The sequence below is a fragment of the Camelus dromedarius genome, chromosome 34, assembly GCF_036321535.1.
Source record: "Camelus dromedarius isolate mCamDro1 chromosome 34, mCamDro1.pat, whole genome shotgun sequence".
Classification (NCBI taxonomy): domain Eukaryota; kingdom Metazoa; phylum Chordata; class Mammalia; order Artiodactyla; family Camelidae; genus Camelus; species Camelus dromedarius.
In genome coordinates, this window is record NC_087469.1 from 3056077 (window position 1) to 3077945 (window position 21869).

At 39.4% G+C, this 21869-nt stretch overlaps 1 protein-coding gene across 1 annotated transcript in view; it reads left to right on the plus strand.

Annotated features, from left to right (window-relative positions):
• The window catches only part of FDX1 (ferredoxin 1), a 130765-nt gene that overhangs the window by 10308 nt on the left and 98588 nt on the right, over positions 1-21869 (plus strand). The gene's annotated exons all lie outside the window — the stretch shown is intronic.

Consider the following 21869-nt stretch of genomic DNA (forward strand, 5'->3'; position numbering starts at 1 on the left):
GTCTAGATGTGCTTTTGTTTGCTCGTTTTTTCTGCTCTGTAATTGATGGGCTTTGTTAATCCAAAAACTCTTTAGTGTAGGAGATTTATTTCATTATTTTCTTGACTATTTCTTTTTCTCCATAGTCCCTCTACCATCTAGAATCACATTTAGATAAATATTAGATTTTGTAGTACTAAATTCCACGTGTCTTAATTTTTTTCTCATATTCTTTGTTATTTTACTTCCTATCTCCCAGGTAACCAACTTGATCTTTTTGTATGGCTATATTATTATTTAGCAATTCCACTGAAATTTTTATCTGTAGTTTCCAAGAACTCTTTCAGGTTCTCTGACTGTTACTTTTCATCACAAACTGTAATTGTCCTATGCATGCAATAGATTATAAATTCCTCTGATGATGCTAATTAGCATTTTATTGCTTTTATTGGAATTGTTTTAAATATTAATTTTCTTAAGTGGCTAATGTAGGTGTTAGCAATATGATTGATATGTGTGTAGGTGTAGATTAGGTTTTGAAAAATTCTCTTTAACTGCTTGGATTATCTTTTTTCCTTCAGCCTCCGTTATTTGTTTTTCCAAGGCTTTCCTTTAACATTGTTTTTTCTTACAAGTTTGATGTTCCCTGTTGTCCATTTATAGGAGTGAATGAAACAAACACCTTAATTTAGTGTAGGTAGCTTGTGGGTTTCCTTTTTAATTGTTTAGACTTGTTTTTCCAAGAAGCTTCTTCTCGTGAATAGAATGACAGCAGTTTTTGTGTTAGTAGGTGGGGTCTGTGGACAGGAAGGCTTCTCTGTAGGGTTTCCTGTGGGCAGAGAGCAGGCAAGCAGGCCGGGGAACCAGAGGTTTCCAGATGGAGCGGGGGAGGTGCATTTTAAGTCTGATTTAAGCACAGTGAACTCTGAGTTTGTTGTCAAAATCCAGAATTCCTTCATTGTCATGATCTTGTATACCTGAGGCCACAAAATCCTCACCAGGAACCCTCTCTGGCTGAGAGCTTGCTTTCTAGAGGGCAGTGGGGCTGGCTTTTAGCTTGAGGGCAGAAGTCTCAGCTGCCAGGCTCTGTTTGCCCAGGTCAGAGGAAAGGGGCCTGGCTGTCCCTAGGCACTGAGCCTGGGTTTTTAATGAGGCCACTTAGGATTGTCCCACGCCCATCGCTGTATTGTTGACTGTGAGCTCCCCTCTGGGGCCCCCTTAGGAAAACACATGCTCATTTCTTGTGCCCTGGCCTGCAGTGTCTGATACACTTTCTCTCAGTCCATCCATCTGTCTTCTGCCTTTCAGAAATTTCTCAGAACTTCTGGTCTGCTGATGGCACACTTTCTTGTTTCCTATTCCAGTTATTATCTCCTCTTTAAAGAATTTTTTTCTGTCACCCCGATGGCCATATGGGAGGTCGCAGAGGTAAATGCATGTGCTTCCTCCACCATTGTGTGTGTGTGTGTGTGTGTGTGTGTGTGTGTGTGTGTGTGTGTATTAATATGCATTTGAAAAGCAAATACAATAGCACATCTAGTTAATTCTTTTGAGGAAGATGGAGTCCAGTAAATTAACAGACTAGGATCTCTGAATTCCTTCGTTGGTTCAAATGTTTTGCTCAGTGTATGCTTATTAAAAACCTTAATGTGGAACAACATGTCAGAAATTACAGTTATAAAGTCTGAAAATTAAAAAAAAAAGTGGTATTTTAGAATTATTTTACAGAATTCTTTGTACACCAAAATGAGTATTTGGCCATTGTTGCTTTTCCAGTTCCCTCACCTCTGGCTTTAGACTTGAGTACCCCACCTCCACCGTAAGTCTGAAGGACTGCTTGCCAAGGCATTGTTTTAAGTACATTTCTGTAATAAGTGCTGTTCAACTCTTCTGTCCTCTGGCTTATCCACGTTATTTGGATTCTCCTGATTCAGATTGCTATCCTCAGAAATTTCTTAAGTGTTTGGGTTTCTTAAGGTTAGGACAAAATATTAAGACTAAGACAATCAAAAAACTCTTTATTAGAAAAAGCAGAATCCAAATCTGAACAGAGCAATGTGCTTAACAGTAATAAATCTGGCAAACCTAGGCTCTACCATGCACTAACCCTGTACCCCGGGCAAATGATTTAAACTTTCTAAGCGCCACTTTTCTGAACTTGAAAATGACCATAATAAAAGTACTTACCTCAGAAGTTTTGGGAATTAAGACAATATACATAAATCCCTCAGCACAGTCCCTGACTTATTAGATGCCTACAATCATTATTAACATCCACAAATAATTCACATCTCTGTTACAGGGCAGTTCTGGAATAAACATCCAATTTCTTCTTGTTAAGATATTGCTAAAATGTAAGGAAACATTTCTTACTTTCCTGTTCCATCTTTAGGCATTTTTTTTGGTAGCAAAATAAATATAACATAAAATTTACCATTTCAGTCATTTTTGAGTGTACAGTTCAGTAGCCATTGCCACCATCCATCTCCAGAACTCTTTTTATCTTTAAAAATGGAAGCTCTGTACCTATTAAATAATCATTCCTCATTTCCCATTCCCTTCATCCCTTGGCAACCAGCGTTCTGCATTCTGTCTCTATGACTTTGACTACTCCAGACACTGCAAATAAGTAGAATCATACAATATTTGTCCTTTTGGGACTAGCTTATTTCACTTAGTATAATGTCCTCAAGTTTCAGTGTAGCATGTGTTAGAATTTCATTCCTTTTAAAGACTGAATAATATTCCATTATTTGTATACACATTTTGTTTACCTGTTCGTCTGTCGATGGACACAGGTTGCTTTTTGGCTGTTGTGAGTAATGATGCTATGAACACGGGTGTACAAATCTCTTTTCAAATCTCTGCTGTCATTCCTCTTGGGTATAAACCCAGAAGTGAAAGTGTTGGGTCATATGGCCCCTGACTTTTTAATTCTCACTCTTCTCCTTTGGGGTACCATGCCAGTTTGCATTCCCGTATTGGAGGAGTTTATCAGTCAGTCACATACCAGATTTCTTTTCTTCTCTGTTTCATAGATAAAAATGCTGGTACCTCTTTTCATAGAGGGGAGATGGGGTCCTTCTCCTCAGCTGGCACAGAGTCAACCTGTGCTGTTTCACCAGGATGACTCACCTGGCAGATCCACTCACCGGTTCCACAGGCTCCTCCGAGGACCAGGAGTCATTCTGAAGCCCTGTTCATTTATTTTTTCAGTTTTCAGTTTTATTAGGTAGAACTGTTACAATTTGACTGCACATATACAACATATTGCATGTAAATACGTATACAGAATATACTGCACATATCTTTTAAAATTTACATATATGTACTGTTCATTGTTACTGAGAATGTTTAGAGCTTTAGCTTTTTAAACTTACATAGTTATCAAAGGGATAAAGCCAACCACAAAATAAGAATTAATTCAAAAACATGCATACATCCCACTATTAACAGCAACATTCTTTATAATTGCCAAGATATGGGAGCATCCTAAGTGCACATCAACAGATGAATGGATAAAGAAGAGGCAGCATATATACGTAATGGACTTCAACTCAGCCATTTGTGGCCCTGAACCACTGTTTATTTGAGAGGGGAGCATCCTTTCAGCAAGCCACCAGAAACACTTCCACAAGGACTACCCTCAACTACTCTAGGAGTAAGGAAGTAACTAGGAGGCCTTCTACCTCTCCCTGAAAACTCACTGCCATTTAACAGTGCTACCAACGGTATCCGGGTACCGGAAATGCACCAGTTGTGTGCTAGGCAACAGGGGTGCAAGGGTTCGTGAGGGTTGGCCTCTCTGTTTAGCGGGGAGCTTGTAAGTCTTCCTCCACATCCCCTCAGAATAGAGTATAACCAGACTGTCTCACCCAAGGATGTTAAAAAAGTTGTCAAAGAGTATTTTCATGTGCTTTGACAATGGTGGATCTTGGTATAGCAGGTTCTGTAATTGGACATGTTATAGCCCCTGTAAGGAAAAGAACACAAAGTTACAGATTCAAAATGAGATATAACGTTTTAGAAAGGATCAGAGCAAATGAAGGGGGCTCTCCTGAAACATAAAAACATAAGCTTTATTAACTTCACAGTAAGTCTGCTTCTGGATTTGAGTTATATTAAGAAGATCCTTTATCCTCGCCGTCTCTCCTTTAATAGTCCTACAATGTGCCTAAAGTTTCTGCCATGATTCTCATTCCACAGTTAAGAAATGAAAGAGTTTAGTGATATTGGAAATGTTTGGGTACCAGAGAACACTTAAGCCTATCAGGCTTGGAGGATAAACAAGGTTTTTGTTTTTTTAAATGTTCATTGCAGAAAATTTGGAAAGGCACAAAGAGAAAAACAGATTCATCTATTAATTTTTCTACTGCCCAAGGATAATCATTCCCATCATTTTGGTATCTTCCCAGTCTATTTTATATTTCCTCAAATTTGTAACCTGCTCTTAAATTGATGATGATGATGATGATGATGGTGATGATGTTGCACAACAATACTCAGTAACATTTCCAAGTCATGCATTTCATCAATATATACTTAAACATTTAAAGAAATTTTTTCTTAAGAAAAGGAAAAATAAGACTTCCAAACACTATTGTTGAACTGATCCTCAAAGCTAGACAGATGGCTAGCACCAAAAAAAAAAAAAAAGAAAAAAAAAAAAAAGGCAGCTGCTGCCACCTAGAGGAAAATGCTAAAAAAGTACTGAAATGAGATTTTAAGATGATGTTTATTAAGCTGAGATTTCAAGGGGGCCAATTCTGTTGCTGTTTTTCTTCCTTTTGCCAATTTGGCTTTTCTCTCCTTTTAAAAAATTATTTATTTGAATAGGCAATAGCTTTACTAGCTTAACATTTTAAGTAACGAAATGGTGGACAGTGAAAAGTAGGTATTTTCCCATTCCTGCTGGCCTGACCATAGTTCCCGTCCATAGAAGTAGTCACTGTTGGCAATTCTTTGTGTATCGTTCTAGAAATTGTACATACATAAGATTCAGTGTCTGTGCATGTGAACATATGGATTCATATATTTATTCCACTCCCCAAAGTAGTAGTGTATTGAACTCACTTCTCTCCACTTTGTTTCATTTTCATTATCTGGTTATTCATGTCAGCATATATTGTTTAGCTTTTTTTAGTGCTTGCATTGTTCTCCATTTGACCATGATCTCTTTCACCAGCCTTCAGCTGACAGATATTTAAATTGTCTCTGTTTTTCCTATTTCTTGTCTGGTGATGTAGTGAGGTTCTTTGTGCATAAATCCTTGTACATGTGTCAAAAATATGTATAGATTATAATCCTGGAAAGGAAATTATTGAGGCTTTTGATTTCTTATCCAGCTCTCTCTCCCCTTCCCTTCCTCCCCTTTTCCCAATATAATTATATCAGAATGTCTAGTTAAGTCGAAAGTCAGTGTTTACATAACTGACTGTCAAGTATTATTCACCACTGAACCAAGTAGTGTATTTCAATCATATCTTCTTGCTTAACCTTCTGCTTTTCCTGGCATTAACACTTGCTAATCACCCCTGGCCAAATTGCTTAGTTTTCTACATCCCATCACTATATTTTGACTTGGCAGACTTTTAGTAATAATTTTTGCCCAAGTTCTCAAACACATTAAATAATCTATCAGTTCTGTTTTTCTCCTTAAATGTCTCCCTTCCACACTTGCACAGGCCTCTGTTCTAGGGATGGTTGCTTGCCAGGTGCGATAAACATCTATCATCTGAGGACTTCCCCTCTGCCACTCTCCTGGGTGCATCTTCTGTTTTTTTCTGGTTCTAATGTCCTCCTCTGTCTTGTTTACTCCACATTGTGTTGTATTACTCTCTTTGGTAGTTTCCTCCTAAATGATGCAAGGTAGGCAGATTATTCAAGACTTGCATGTCTGAAAATGTCTGAAATGCCTTCTTTTCCCCTTACTTTTGGTGGGAGTTTGGCTGGATATAAAGTTTTCAGTTATGAGAAGTTTTATCTCAGAATTTTGAGGGTGTTGCCCTATTGTCTTCTAATAGTCTGTGTTGCTGTTTTAAAGGCTGAAGCCAGGCAGATTGCTGATCCAAGTACAAGGGGTAGCCTGGTTTTTCATTCAGGAAGCTTTTAGGATCTTTATTCCGGTGTTCTGAAATTTTAGCATGATGTGCCTTAGAGAGTGTGGCAGGGCCAAAAAGTATGCCTGCCTTCTACTGTGCAGAGGGCTTGTGAGAAAGCCCTTGCCTGGCCCTGTGGGACATCCCCCAGCCCCCTTGCCTCCAGGAAGAACCTTGTGACCAGTTCTCTCCAACAGAAGGAATGTGGGTAGAAAGGATCACATGGTGGTGAGATCAGAGGAACTGACTGAGGTCAGGGAGGAGAGAAACACGGATACACCTCACTCTTGGCTGACCATTATGGAGCAAGTGTGGGGAGGGGGACCCAATGTCGCTTCTTACTTCCACTCAGCCTCCAGTTTCAGCCCCACTCCGCACTCCTGCCCCTGCGCGGTGCTTGGCGACCCTGTGCTGTCCTCTCTGGGAGAAATCACTCAATTATTTCTTTCACAACCTTTTCTCCAGGCTCCTATGTTTGCAATTTTCTCTACTCTGATAAGTAAATTGGCTCTCATTCATTCATTTTTTCCACCTTCTAAAAATTCATCAAAATTCTTTCCTGCTGTTCTCTTTGTCTTGATGAGTTATATCATTTTCTCTCCTTTAACTATAGCTTTGGTGCTGTTTGGGTGGATCCACAAGTGTTATTAGTTTCCTAGGGCTGCTAAGCCAATTACCATGAAATTGGTGACTAAAAACAACAAAAATATATTCTCTCACATTTCTGGAGGCCAGAAATCTGAAAATGGTTTCACTGGACTGAAATCAAGGTGAGTGAGGGAGGGCAGGGCCGCGTTGCCCTGTAGACTCTGGGGGAGAATCTGCCCCTGGCTCGTCCAGCTTTTGGTGGCTGCAAGCATTCCCTGGCTCATGGCTGCGTCACTCTGATCTGCACCCCTGCAGTCACACTGCGTTCCCTTGTGTCTGTGACACATCTCCCTATATCTCTCTCCAATGAAGACGCTTGTTGTTGCATTTAGGGCCCACTCAGACAATTTAGGGTAATCCCCTTATTTCATGGGGCTTAACTTAATCACATCTGCAAAGTCTTTGTCATTTACAGTAACATTCATAGGTTCTGGGGATTAGGATGGGGACATATCTTTGGGAGCCATTATTTATCCTACCACAGGGAGGGAAGATAAAAGCATATGATCAGTCTATTGTTTTTAATGGAGATCCTTTCCATGTTTTCTTCTAGTACTTTTATTTCTATTTTGGGGGGCATGGGGGGAGGTAATTAGCTTTCTTTCTTTCTTTCTTTCTTTCTTTCTTTCTTTCTTTCTTTCTTTCTTTCTTTCTGTACTGGGGATCAAACCCAGGATGCCATGCATGCTGAGCTTGCACTCTGCCACTGAGCTATATACCCTCCCCACCCTCTTCTAGTACTTTTAGATTTTCTTTTATACATTTAGATCTTTGATCCAGTTGGAATTTGTTTCAAAATGGAGCGGCTCTATTATCCCAAACAGTAATTATTAAATGTTTATTCTTTCCGTTTTAGAGAGAAAACAAAGGTAGCTCACTCTTAAGAGGAATAAAAAATTAAAACGCTAACATTTATTTTACTGGAATCAGTTCAAGAGCATAAAAAAAAGAAAGCTAAAAAATAGATATAATTTTGGAGAAATTACCTCTGCTCACTTTGGATTCTGGAGAATGTGAGTGATGTGCGCCCACCCCCTAGGCATGGAGAACAGAAAGCCCCCTTCTGCAGTATCATTCCTCAGCTGATGGGAACACCCCAGCCTCAGGCAGCAGGATGGAATATTACAGGCATTAGCATTACTCCTACAGACTAACAGTGGGAGAATGGTGTGGGGCGGGGATGGATGTCCTCAGCTTCCTTCTGGCTTTTCAGCTTCACAAAGAACAACACACTTTGAGGCCTGCAAAGCCTGTCACTGCAGAGCATGTAGCTGGTGGTAAGAAGACAGAGCAAGCCTGGTCCCCAGTCAGACTTCCCAGGGACCACAGGCCTGGCTGTGCCCCCACCTAACCTGAACAAGTACAAAATATTCAAGCTTCACCCCATTTCAGACACACCCTGGGGCAAATAGCCCGTTGCCTCCTCTGGGCTTTCTGTGCAGGCTGCGAAGAAAGATTTTTCTATCTTGGCCTTCTTTTCACTTATTTAAGGACAATTTAGAGTAGACCAGGAATAATTGTTTTCTTGTTAAGCACTATAATTTAGCTCCTTTCTGGACTTTGTGTGTGTGAGTCACTTTTTGCGGCCGTGCCAGGAGATGCAAATAAAAGAATATTATTTCTGAAAACTTGAGATTTCAAGCTGAGTCTTTCATTTCTATTGGCTTGTTAGTTTTTGTCTTCATTGTGACATTCATTTCATTGAAGAATGACAGAATCTGAATCATGTTTTTGTTCCAAGTGCTAATGCAACAAGCTCCTTCTCAGCTTCACATTATGTCTTTTGTATATGGGTCATTAGCTGTTGGCTTTCTTCTTCTCCACGTCCTCTTTCTTACTTACACATCTATTTCTGGGGTCCTAGATCTGTCTCTATGGGTGATATAAATTTTTGTGTGCGTTTTACATATATATATTTCTTTTACTTTTCTTACCTCTCAGTAACCCTCTTTATCAAAGTTTGACTATTTTTACTTGTCCAACACCTGATCTTCCTCCTTGTAATAGTACAAAAACTCCATCTAATTCTGTATCTTTCTTTTCAATGTGCTCAGTGAGTGAAGAAAGGAGGTAGTGAGTTGGAAGGGAGAATGAGCTGTGGACAAAGAAAGAAGAAAAGAAGAGGGAGGTATATAATAAGAGCTGGTGGCTCTTAAAGAAGATCTTGGGAAGAAATTTGAACCCAATATCAGAAAGCACATTTAATTTTGAACTGTATGGAATGCCTGGCACATGAACAAATGTCAGAACAGTAATAAAAAGTTAGGACCAGCAGGAATAAAAAGTTTCCTCACATCTCCTATTTTTAACCTTGGCTTTTTGTGAAAATCTTAGCAGAAAGCACAATTGCCTGGTTTACAAACTACTTATCTGTTTGTAAAAGTTGTTAAGGTGGGAGCAGAGATTTTAGAATCAAAAAGACTTGGTTTTAATTTTCAGCTTTGGTATGTGATCTTGGTCAAATTACGTAAAAGCTTTAGCTTTTTCGTAGTAACTTCATCTCCGGAGTGATAAAGGAGAAAATGTATGTAAAAACCTTAGTGCAGTGCTTGGCACTTTAACTGACCCAGAATGTCGATTAATTCATCTTACAAATATTTATAATATGTTTGCTGTGTCTGCCGGGTCCTAAGGATGCTGTGGGGAATGGAACAGATAAGATCCCTGCCCTTACAGAGCTTACACTCTAGTGGAAAAGGCAGATAATAAACATGTAAGCAAATAAATAAAATGATTTATTTATTTATGTGGCCGGGAGCAGCAGAGAGGACCTATGTTAGCTGAGGAAGTCACAGAGGCTTCACCACAGCCTGAAAGATGAGAATGAGCCAGTGGACCCAAGTGTCGTTTCAGGCAGAAGACTCTGGATCCCTGGCTTAGAGACTGGGCTCCACTCGCTGTCAGAGGCCATCAGGGCAAGGTCCCCCCTAGCCTTCTTGTGGCCTTTCTATAGCCCTGCTCTGAGAATAGGCTTTGACTGGGCCTATGACTTTCCATCCTCATCGAGCTCCTTATCCAACTGAAATTCAGTGGTCAAACATTATAATCATCTCCTTAAACATACTCTAAACTGCCTGGTCCATCTCGTGGAACTTTACTCTCTTGGCTCAACCTAACCTTGTTAAATCCAGCTGTCCACCCTCCACTGCGTCTGCACCCACTGAGTGTAGCCAAAGAGCAGCGTGCAACCTCATTGACTCATCTCATTTCACATTCCTGGAGGTCCTTGTGCAGCCTAGCCAATCATATGAGATTTCCCGGGACCTTCTCTTCCCCACTCTTGATGAAGAGAGGGGATGGCGCATATGATCCCTGCCCTCCCTCACCAGGCGGATAAGAGAGGGGCAGCCCTGGGAGTCCCAGCTCACTGAGTCCTGGGCCCCTTCCTGCCACTCTCTCTCCACCAACACCATGTCATCCCACTCCCCAAAGCCCAGCTCCCTTCTCTCTAGAAATGTATCCTTATTCAGTTAAACCCACAAATCCTGTTCAAAGAATCAAGGGGGCAGGTGACTCTTGGTAACTGACAGGAGCTTACATCAGAGGAGTAGGGGTACATAAGGTCATTTTAAATCAGTTGTTGCATTAATCTTGGGGTAATCATCAACTTCTGTCTCTGAGGTTTGCTATGATGATGATGTGTGGCGACCGTCTTAGACGTGGTAGAGTATTAGCGCATCCGTGAACTCTAATCCAATATTTGTAATTCAGTCAATTTTATGAACATCACAATGGTCAAATTTTTCAGAAATTTTATGAGTCTGGTTATTAATTCGTCAATTAATTAGAATCCCAAGCCTTCTTTTTACACGTCTTTTGCTTTCTCTGCCTCTAGTGCATGCGTATTCACCATAAAACCACACCCTTACGGCTTTAATTAGAATATAAAGGCTAGTTTTATAATTTTAAAATAACTATTAATCTTTTACTTCTAATCCAAAGAGTATCACAAATCCACCTCCATCCCATCTTGGTTCCTAAAGTTCAAAGTTTTGCACACTTGCAAAAATAAACCCTTGGTGTTCAAATTAAAATCAGACCGGTTTTCTTCCCATTTCACGTTGCTTTTCTCTGCTGTATAATCTATGAGTTCATCGTGGGGTTCATCACCTCCCCTCACTCCAGGTGACTAGAGACACAGCCCTGGCTGCTTGCCGAATGGGCTCTCAGGGGCTGGAATCCACAGTGGATTCCCAATTCAAATCCCCTCTTTGTGAGATTTCACAATCTGTCTAAGACTGTTTCCTTCCTACTCTGGCTCCATCTACTGGACAAAAATGACCAAAGCTGCCTACGTTTCTCCATTATGGCTTTGTTCACAATCTTCATATTAAGCAGAACTCTAATACATCTTCCCTTAACATTGTACGTGAATTTGACTCTGTCAAGTTCTATTCCTGGACAGAAGGAGTTTAAGTGGTTTTTGATCATACCTGCTGGACACATTTTCTTCCTTGGAGGAAAGTTGCAGTGTTCTTAAGAGCAACTAATGACTTTGGTTAGTGGGGGCTTATGGAAGCTAGAATCTTCCATTCATTTTCACTGATCCTCAGGTACTGCTTTCAATGTGCAAAAGTTCCCTTTCTGGAAGATCTTCCATTGATCATTGTCACCTCTACTAGAACCACAGGGACTGACCTGGGTCTTGGGTTCTGAGGGAACATGTTGCTTATACAGATTTCCAGTCACTTCGCCCTCCTTATCTCAGGGAAATCTGGTCTACCAGGTTATCTACGTATTTCTAACACCACTTGGAACCGCATTTCTGGCTGTTTCACTTTACTTGTACTCTCAAGTCCAAGGATAAATATCTTTAGTTCATTAATTCTTTCAACTAATATTTATTGAATACCTACTATGGTCAAAACATTGATTTACTTAAACTCGAGTGTTTACTATACTCTTATTGGGAGTGTATTAAAGTTGCTACCCTCCTGAAGAGTATATTCTAGGAGGTGGGGGGAGGGTGAGCATGAAGGCAGACAATATAAGTAAGTAAACATAAAGACTGTCAGATGACCAGTAAGTGCTATAAAAAACAATAAAGCAAGGGAAGGAGATGAGGGGTGAGGGGTAGGCGGTTGTTATTTTACGATTTGCCAAGGCCTCACTAAAAATATAACATTTGAAAAGACACCCAAAGAAAGTGAGGGAGTGAGGCATGTGGTTATCAGGGGGAAAAGCATTTCAGATAGAAGAAACAGCAAGTATAAGGCCCTGAGGTAGAAAGCCTGAAACAGGAAATAAGATCAGATGGGAGCAGATCGTGGGGGATCTTGTAAGCCATTGTAAAGCTCTTACTTCTGCATGGAATGAAATGGGAAGCCATCTGAGTATTTTGAGCAGAGGTATGACATGATCTGACTTAAATTTTTAATAAAATTGGTGTTGAAAAGAAACTACAAGGATAGCAAATGCAGAAGCAGAGGAATAAGCTACGGGGATATTGCCACAGTCCAGGCAAGAAGTGATGGTGGCTCGCTACCAGGGAGGTAGCAGCTGAAGCGTAAGAAGTAGGCTAATTTTAACAGATCCTAAGGATAGAGCTGACAAATTTGCTGATGGATTGATTACATGGGGGATGGAAGAGTGATGGCTGTGAGGTTTTTAGCCTAAGAAAACCAGAGGAGAGAGTTTCCATTAGTTGAGTCAGAGAAGACAATGGGAAGAGAAAATTTTTCTCGTGGAGGATGATTCAGAAATCAGTTATCTCATTTAGCATATGTTAATTTGAGAGCCCTTTTAGACAGTCAAGTAAAGATGTCAGGTAGGTAGTTGGAAAATCAGATTTGGAATTCAGGCTACAGGCCTGAGCTGAAGATACAAATGTATACTTCAGCAGCATATAGGTGTAGAGATGTATTTTTACAGCCAAGAGTCTCCATAAGATCCCCCAGCAGAAAGAGGGCAAATAAAAAGTTTGAGGACTGATCCCAAGGGTGCTCCAATATTTAGAGTTGGGGACATGAGGACAAACCAGTAAAGAAGACTGAGAGGGAGTAGAACCAAGAAATGTGTCTTTAACAGCCACATGTAAATCAATGAACTTAAAACACCCCCTCACAGCACACACAAAAATAAACTCAAAATGGTTTAAAAACTTAAGAATAAGACATGACACCATAAAACTCCTAAAAGAGAATATAGGTAAACATTCTCTGACATAAATCATAGCAATGTCTTCTTAGGTCAGTCTCCCAAGGCAAAAGAAATAAAAGAAAAAATGAACAAATGGAACCTAATCAAAGATAAGTTTTTGCTCAGCAAAGGAAACCAGAAACAAACAAAAAGATAACCTACAGAATGGGAGAAAATATTTGCCAATGATGCAACCGACAAGGGCTTAATTTCCAAAATATATAAACAGCTCATACAGCTCAATATCAAAAAACAAACAAACAACCCAATCAAAAAATGGGCAGAAAGATCTAAATAGACATTTCTTCAAAGAAGACATGCAGATGGCCAACAGGCACATGAAAAGATGCTCAACATTGCTAATTATCAGGGGAATGCAAATTGAAACCATAGTGAGACATCACCTCATTCCTGACAGAATAACCATCATCAAAACATCTGTAAGTAATAAATGCTGGAGAGGGTGTGGAGAAAAAGGAATCTTCCTACATTGTTGGTGGGAATGTAGTTTGGTGCAGCCACTATGGAAAACAGTATGGAGGTTCCTTAAAGAACTAAAAACAGACTTACCATGTGATCCAGCAATCCTACTCCTGGGCATGTATCTGGAGAGAACTCTAATTTGAAGAGACACATGCACCTCAATGTTCATAGCAGCACTATTTACAATACTCAAGACATGGAAGCAACTTAAATGTCCATTGACAGATGATTGCATAAAGAAGATGTGACACACACACACACACACACACACACACACACAATGGAATACTACTCTACCATAAAGAAGAATGAAATAATGCCATTTGCAGAAACATGGATGGACCTAGAGATTATCATACTAAGTGAAGTAAGTCAGAGAAAGAATATTATATGATATCACTTATATGTGAAATCTAAAAAATGATACAAATGAACTATTTACAAAATAGAAACAGACTCACAGACATAGAAAACAAACTTATGGTTACCAAAGGGGAAGGGGGTGAATAAATTAGGAGTTTGGGAGTAACAGACACAAACTACTGCAGATAAAGTGGATAAGGAATAAGGATTTACTGTACAGCACAGGGAACTATATTCAATAACTTGTAACAACCTATAATGGAAAAGAATCTGAAAAAGAATATATATGTATAGCTGAATCACTTTGCTATACACCAGCTAATACAACACTGTAAATCGACTATACATCAATTAAAAAAAAATGTGTCCTTAAAGATGAGGGGAAGAAGCATTTGTAGAAGGAAAGAATAGTTGGCATGACAAATGCCACTGATGGATCAAAAAGAGGACTGAAAATTGACCATGACATTCACCATGTGGAAATCATTGATGTCCTTGACTCAGGCAATCTCAGGGAAGTGATGAAGTGGAAGGCTGACTTTAATGGTTTAAAAACAGAATGGGAGGAGACAAATGGAACATAGAATACACATAACTCTCCTGAGGAGTTTTTCTGTAAAGAGGGACAGAGAAATAAAACAGTAGCTGGAAAGGGATGTGTTTTTAAACCAAATCCATAGAGGTATTTTACATACAATAAAATGCTTAAAATTTAAGTATATTTTTCTGTGAGTTTTGACAAATGTCTACAAACTAGTAACCACCATGGCAATCAGCGTACAGGACACTTGCTTCATCCTAGAAAGCATCCTCACACTTCTTGCTATCAGCACTTCCTCATCCTCAAACCCAGGCAACCACTGATCGCGTTTCCATTACTATAGATTCTGCCAGTTCTGGACTTAATATCATGGCATCATACGATATGAAATTGTTACTGAAGGCAGGTTCGTGTACCTGCCACACCATGAGGTCAAAAAAACATTGAAATTGGGAGCAGAGAAAGGTTTATTGCAGATCCGAGCAAGGAGGACAGGGTGGCTCATGTCCAAGAAAATCCCAAACTCCCTGAAGGGTTTCAGCAAAACATATTTAAAGGCCAGTTAAAGGACGGGGCTGTTGCAGGGTGCGTGATCAGCTCAGGCACAATTCTCTGGTTGATGTTGCGGTAACCAGGTCAACACCATCAACCTCCAGGCGCCAGAAGGTCTGGAGGCTACACGCTTTCAATCATCAAGTAGTTCATTTCTTCCCTTTGGTGGTGGCTTTTAGCATCAGAAAAACCCAGAACATATACATGAGATACTATTATCTGGGTACTTCAGAGAGGAGCTACAGCAGAGGATATGGGTGGGGGTGTCCTGATCCTGGAAGGCCTCACAGGTCCTGCTTGGTTACACAATCTTTTGAATCTTGAGACTCATCCTTACTGCTGTGTTTATTAGCAGATTATTCCTTTTTTATTGCTGACTTATATTCTATGGTTGGACATACATGATTTGGTTATCTACTTGCTGATGGGACACTGAAGTTGTTTATAAATTATATAAATATATGTATTTATAATGTATATATGAGTATAGTAGACACAGAGGCAAATAAAAGATTTTTAACCATGTGTGGTGATGGATGTTAACTAATTTAGTGATAATTTTGCAAAATATCTGGTAGCAAGCCTCTGACAGCGAGTGGAGCCCAGTCCTTAAGCCAACTATAGAATCATGTTATATACGTGAATGTTAATTTCTTCACATTTTTGTAATACAAAGATATTTTATTGAATTCTGCATGACCACTTTAAGATGATTTGTGAACATGTAAACATTTATGTATACTATATCATTATATGTAAGTAATATACACCATTTATATGTGGATAATCCATTATATCATTTATGTATAAATAATTTTTATATAATTATATTTACATGTATTATATATATTTAATTTTGTCTGGATTAACTTGGTCTTTTTATGTGAGGAAAATCTTTTCTAAACTACCACTTAGATGTCAAGGAATATAATGTTAGCACACACAAAATAATTAGTAATTATTTATACTCTGTGGTAATAGATAATAGATACTATGATGAAAATGAATTAAAATCTGATTGCATACAAGAAATGTTTTTGCTTTTCTTTCATCCAAATATATCAGGCCATTCTCCTTTCTTTTGTGTACAAAGGCTCATGTTGACTGAGCAAGCCAAAGTAGAAGAACTACTCGAATGAGTTAAAGGAAAACCAAGTGCATTGAATCTCTGGATTATATAGCCATGGAAGGGATATGAGATCTTTAAGTGAGAAAAGTAGATTGAGTTCTTGACTCACCACTTGTAAACTATGTGTCCTTGGGCAAGATACTCAAACATTCCCCTGAATTCCAGTTTTTCATTGTAAAATAAAAGCAGTAACAGCGATAATGTAATAGGGAAGAACACATCTGACTCCATGATAGATCTGTTCCTTTAGCTCTGTTTAACCCTGTGCTCTGTTTCCTGTGCTTAGTCATGCTGGTTCTGCACCTTTTGTGAAAGAATTTTTCCTAGAGCCAGAGACAGACAGGGGAGCCTAAGGCCCTGACCTTTCAGGGTATAACAGTTTTCCATTCATATAGAGATAAAGAGTTGCAGAACAGAGAATAACATTTGTCTTGTTGGAGGTTTACGGAAATATCATGACATGACCTATGTGGACAGCTGCAAGAACAAAGGACTCCTACACCAAGAAGTTTGCAACAACCAGCAACATCCACTCCCCTTTTTTATAAAAGGAGCCTGAATTCTGACTCGGGGAAGATGGATCTCCAGGCCATTAGTCTGCCATCTTCTCGGTCTGCTGGCTTTCCAGATGAAGTCATTATTCTTTGCCCCAACACCTCCTCTCCTGATTTATCGACCTGTTGGGCAGCAAGCAGAATGAGTATGGGCTTGGTAACAATAACATGCACAAGTTAGGTGCCAAGCTGGTCCTGCATGTTCATCACCTTCTTTAGTCTTCACATCAACCTTCTGAGGTGGGAACTGTTATTTTCAACCTACAGATGATGAACCTGAGGCTTGAGAAATTAGGTAATTTGTCCAAGATCTCACAGTAAAGAAGGGATGAGGTAAGGATTCAGTTTGACTCCAGAGCCCACAATGTGAACTATTACACTATATACCTTACCACAGTAATATAATGTGATAATCAGAGTAGCTAATGTAAGTGAAAATGCTTAAATTGCTTTACACATGTTATTTTCACCTCATTAGAGTGGGTATCGTTAATCAAGATACAAAGAAATGAACATTGAGATTGTTGGTCCTGGGTCCTGGAATTCGAGTCCTGAGAGCTCCATAGATTAGCTGAGTGATTGTAGCAAGTCACCTTCAACTTTATTAATCTATAAAAATGATTAAGTATCATTTAGATCCTTCTAGCTAAAAGATTATGTCGTTTTGCTGTTTTATTGACCTTCTGGATGTAGCCATCTCTCCTCTGCTGGCTCGACGGTTTCCTGCAGGAGACTTCGTTGCATTCTCCTTCCTTGTTCCCACCTCCTGAATGCCTTGAGTTCATATACAAGATTATGAAAAAGCACTGCATGCTTAGAAATACCTGTGAACAATTGAATGACACATCTTTTTTCCTTTTGAAAGTTTTGCTTATTCTGTTTTGTCTTGAGGTGATGTATTTACACTGTCCAAAAGTCAAAATGAGTCGTACACTGAGGAGTCTTGTTCCCTGCCCTGCCCCATCTACTGTATTTTCCTTTGCCCCCATTTATTTCTTCCTTATGACTCCTTCTAGAGGATCATCTATGCAAGTTCAAGCAATAGGAATATAAATATTTTTATCTTTTCCCCTTTCTTAACACACAAAAAATGGTGCATTATATTCCCTGTTATAAAATTTGCCTCTTTCATTTAACAATATACTTTGCAAATTACCTTGTAACTGGGCCAAACCCTATGGGGCTTTATCGGGACAGACTCCTCCCCATGTCCTCTGCTGTGGCTCCTCTCTGAAATACCTAGATAATAGCATCTCCTGAGTTGTTTTTCAGATGCTAAAACTCCCACCAAATGGAGGAATTTAACTACCTGATGATCATGAGCCCTTAGACCTACTGGCACCTAAGGACTAATAATGTTGACCACTAATAATGTCAACCAACCAGAGAATTGTGTATGAGCTGATTACCATACCCTGCAAGCCCCCTCCCTCATCTGGCCTCTAAAAATGCTTTGCTGAAACCCTTCACAGAGTTCAGGGCTTTAGGGCACAAGCCACCCATTCTCCTCGTATTGGCACCTTTATAATAAATGCTGCACTTTCCTTCACCACAACTGTGTCAGGAGATTGGCTTTCCTGCACAGGGGCCAGCAGACCCAAGTTTGATTCGGTAACCTTACACCAGTCCACACAAAGAACTTCCTTCACCTTATTATTTTTTTTCCAGCTGTGCATTATTCAGTTGTGGGGCAATGCCATAGTTTGTTTAACTAATCTTCTAACGAAGGACACTTGAAGAGCATTTCTAATGTTTTGCTATTACAGACGATGCCGCAAGTGAGTAACGTGGTACACAAATCACTTCATATTACACACGGCTGTGTCTGTGGGACAGATTCCCACAAGAGAGATTCCTGGGTTTAAGAGTAAATGAATTTATAATTTTTATAAGTATTATAGTTTTAAGACTATTATAGTTACATAACTAAGTTGTATAGAGGTTGGATCATATACACCAACTAGGACTATATCGGAGTGCCTGCTTCCAGTCATGCTTCACCAGTTATGCTGTCAAATGCTGGATTTTTAAGTAATCTGATAAGGAAAATGGGAATATGGAGTGATTTTCATTTGCATGAATATGTAGCTTTTGGAAAAAGAGTTGGGAAGTTGAAATATCCATCAAAATTCAAGGTAAGTTTTGGTACAAGTGGATTCCTCAAAGCAGACCCCAAGTCTGAAGCTTTGCAGCAGACTGATACACAACAACTCACTCTGGAACAAAACAAAAGTATTTTTCTGTAACTCAAAGACTTATGTTAAGCAAGTTCAAGGAAGTTTGGCAATTGCTCTGTAGTTACTCAATCTTAATCCAGAAAGAGCAAATGCTGCATTCCTGGAAACTGGCCTTGAGCTCCCTCTCAGCCCTGTTAACTGAATTTTATTTATAGTTGGGTTCTAGTTGTGCCCACATATTAATAACCCCAAATTAATAACTGCGTATTAATAAACTCCAAAGGCAAAATAATACACAATGTCTTCAACAGATATTGTAGAGCAAAAATGGTACAAACAAGATGGAAACTGGAGGAAATCCCTTCTGATATTGAGTCAGTCTCTCTCTTTCTCTCTCTCTCACATATACATACACACACACACACACACACACCCCGGCAGAAGCATTTCTTTCAGAATTAAATAAATGGAACACTGTTGGTGGGAATGTAAATTGGTGCAGCCACTATGGAGAACAGTATGGAGATTCCTTTAAAAATTAAACATTGATTTACCACATGATCCAGCAATCCCATTTCTGGGCATATACCCTGGAGAAAAATATAATTCAAAAAGACACATGCACCCCAATGTTCATAGCAGCTCTATTTACAATTGCCAAGACATGTAAACAAACCAAATGTCCATCAACAGATGACTGGATAAAGAAGCTGTGATATATATATCTCTCAAATTGTACATTTGAAATATATATATGAATATATGTATATGGTTGTGATATGTAAGTGTGACACACACACACACACACACATACACGCACAATGGAATACTACTCTGCCATAAAGAAGAATGAAATAATGCCATTTGCAGAAACATGGATGGACCTGGAGATCATCATTCGAAGTGAAGCAAGCCAGAAAGAGAAAGAAAAATGCTGTATGACATTACTTATATGTGAAATCTGAAAAAAGGGACGCAAATGAACTTATCTACGAAATAGAAACAGACTCAGAGACATAGAGAACAAACTTATGGTTACCAGAGGGTAAAGGGGGTAGGAAGAGATAAATTGGGAATTCGAAAATTGCACCTCTTGGGGAGTGATGGCAATGTTAACTCTCTTGATTGTGGTGGTGGTTTCAGTGGTGTAGACATCTATCAAAATTCATCAAATTGTACATTTGAAATATGTGTAGTTTTCTATAGAGGAATCATACCACAATAAAGGTGTTAGAAAAAACAAAGAAATGGAAATGTGTAGATTCTGTTCTAGTTTTCCTCTCAACTCCAAGGGTGAATAAATCCACTTTTTGTAAGGATGTAATATAAAATATGTCATGTTTCTATTATGTGTGTATGTTATAAAAACTACTATATTGAAGGCCATCTAGTATCATTTCCTTTGGTAACACTTCACATTTAATTTAAATATAAACTGTGCCTCAGTTTATTCATCAATAGAATGGCAGTAATGCTGAGAGCCACCTCATAGGGTTTTTGTGAAGATTTAAAAAGCCCAAAAATGTAAAGTGAGTGCTTGGCCCAGAGTAAGCATTCAATAAATGTTAGCTATTATCATATGTATTCCTTTGTTAGTAAGAAATTTCATGGAACTACCGAGTCTTTGGACATGGTATCCATGGAAGGCACACATTACTTCCATATATTCAGGAAAGTCTTCAAGCCTTAATTAATGCACAGTGGTCAAAATCAGCACAGAAAGTATGAGTGGTGGTGGAAAAGAGTCCTCTAATGGTTAGTGTTAATGCTAAGCTTGTTTGATATTTAAACCCAAGTGTGGGAGGCAAAATAATGGTGCACATACACGTCCATGCCCTAGTCCTTGGACCCTATGAAAATGTTCACTTGCAGGGCAACAGAATTTTTGCAGATGTTATGAGGAGTAGGAACCTTGAGAATGATTATCCTGTATTATCCAGATGGGCCTAAATAAATTGCATGAGTTCTTAAAAGTGAGGACTTTTCCTGCTGTGGTCAAAGAGAGAGATGTTGATGGAAAAAGCGTCAGAGAGATGTGAATGAGGACTCACCAGCAGACCAGTTGTTGTGGGCTCTGAAAAGGAAAGTGGGCCAAGGAATGCAGGTGGCCCCTAAAACTAGGAAAAGGCAAGGAAGCAGGTTTTCTACTTAAGCATCCAGAAGGGAATGAGGGCCTGCCCACTCCTTGATTTTAGCTCAATTTGGATCCATCCTATACAACCATGAGGTAATCAATTTGTTACAGCAGCAAAATGAACGGATAAACTGTTGACTGAAGAAAACCATGCAATATGAGAGCTGTGAGTCTCAGTGTTATTGGGGGACCTAATGAGGACTACAGTTGGGGAGACGGCCTCTCAGGTAGCTCTGAGGAGCTGCTCTGGAGAGGCTGGGGGTGAGGAGCTCAGGAGATCCATGATTTTGGAGAAGGGGGATGTGCAATCAAGCACATCTTGGTACAAGTTTACTGTTAGTCATGAGGAACAGACACCTCAGTTAATGATTTTAGTGCTTTTCTAAGTATGGGAAAACACAAGAATCTGGGTTCATGAAACTTCTAAAAATATCTAACCATCTAAGGGGTCTGTTCTGTCAATTTTCCTGGAGCATGGAGAGCCTGATCCCCAATCTTCACCCTGAATTCTTTCCAGGGTGTGTTGCAGATCAGTGAGTGCAGTGGCTAATAACTCAATTTCTGTAGAGCTGGGTGGTGAGCGACATTCCTTAGCTGGCAACACCAACGTAGCAACCTTTTGCAAGGACATAGAACTTAAGTCCATTTATTACATGCTTTGTACTAAAAGAATTCAAATGAAACATCATGAACCTACAAATCATATGAAAACTATACATTCCACCGGCTTGAACCACAGATGAATTAGGCACACAAAATGCTGCTTTGCTGTGCTGCAGCATTCTAGATGGCTTAGCTCAGGCCTGAGGATGAAGAAGGCTTCTGAGGTTTCAACAAGAGCATCAAATCATTGGTCCTTCAGGACAACGCTGAATCTGTCTCTTCTGGGAGACTCCCACCTAGAGGTATAAGGGCACTGGGTGATTTTATGGTGTTTGGTGAAACTGGATCTTTTGGAAATTCTTTGGGCAAGAAATAGTTCGGCCCAAATTTCAGAAATTTTCAAGTATAGCATACATCACATTACTAAAATTGTAGTGTGGAAGGAATTCCAACAACTTTATCTGATAAAA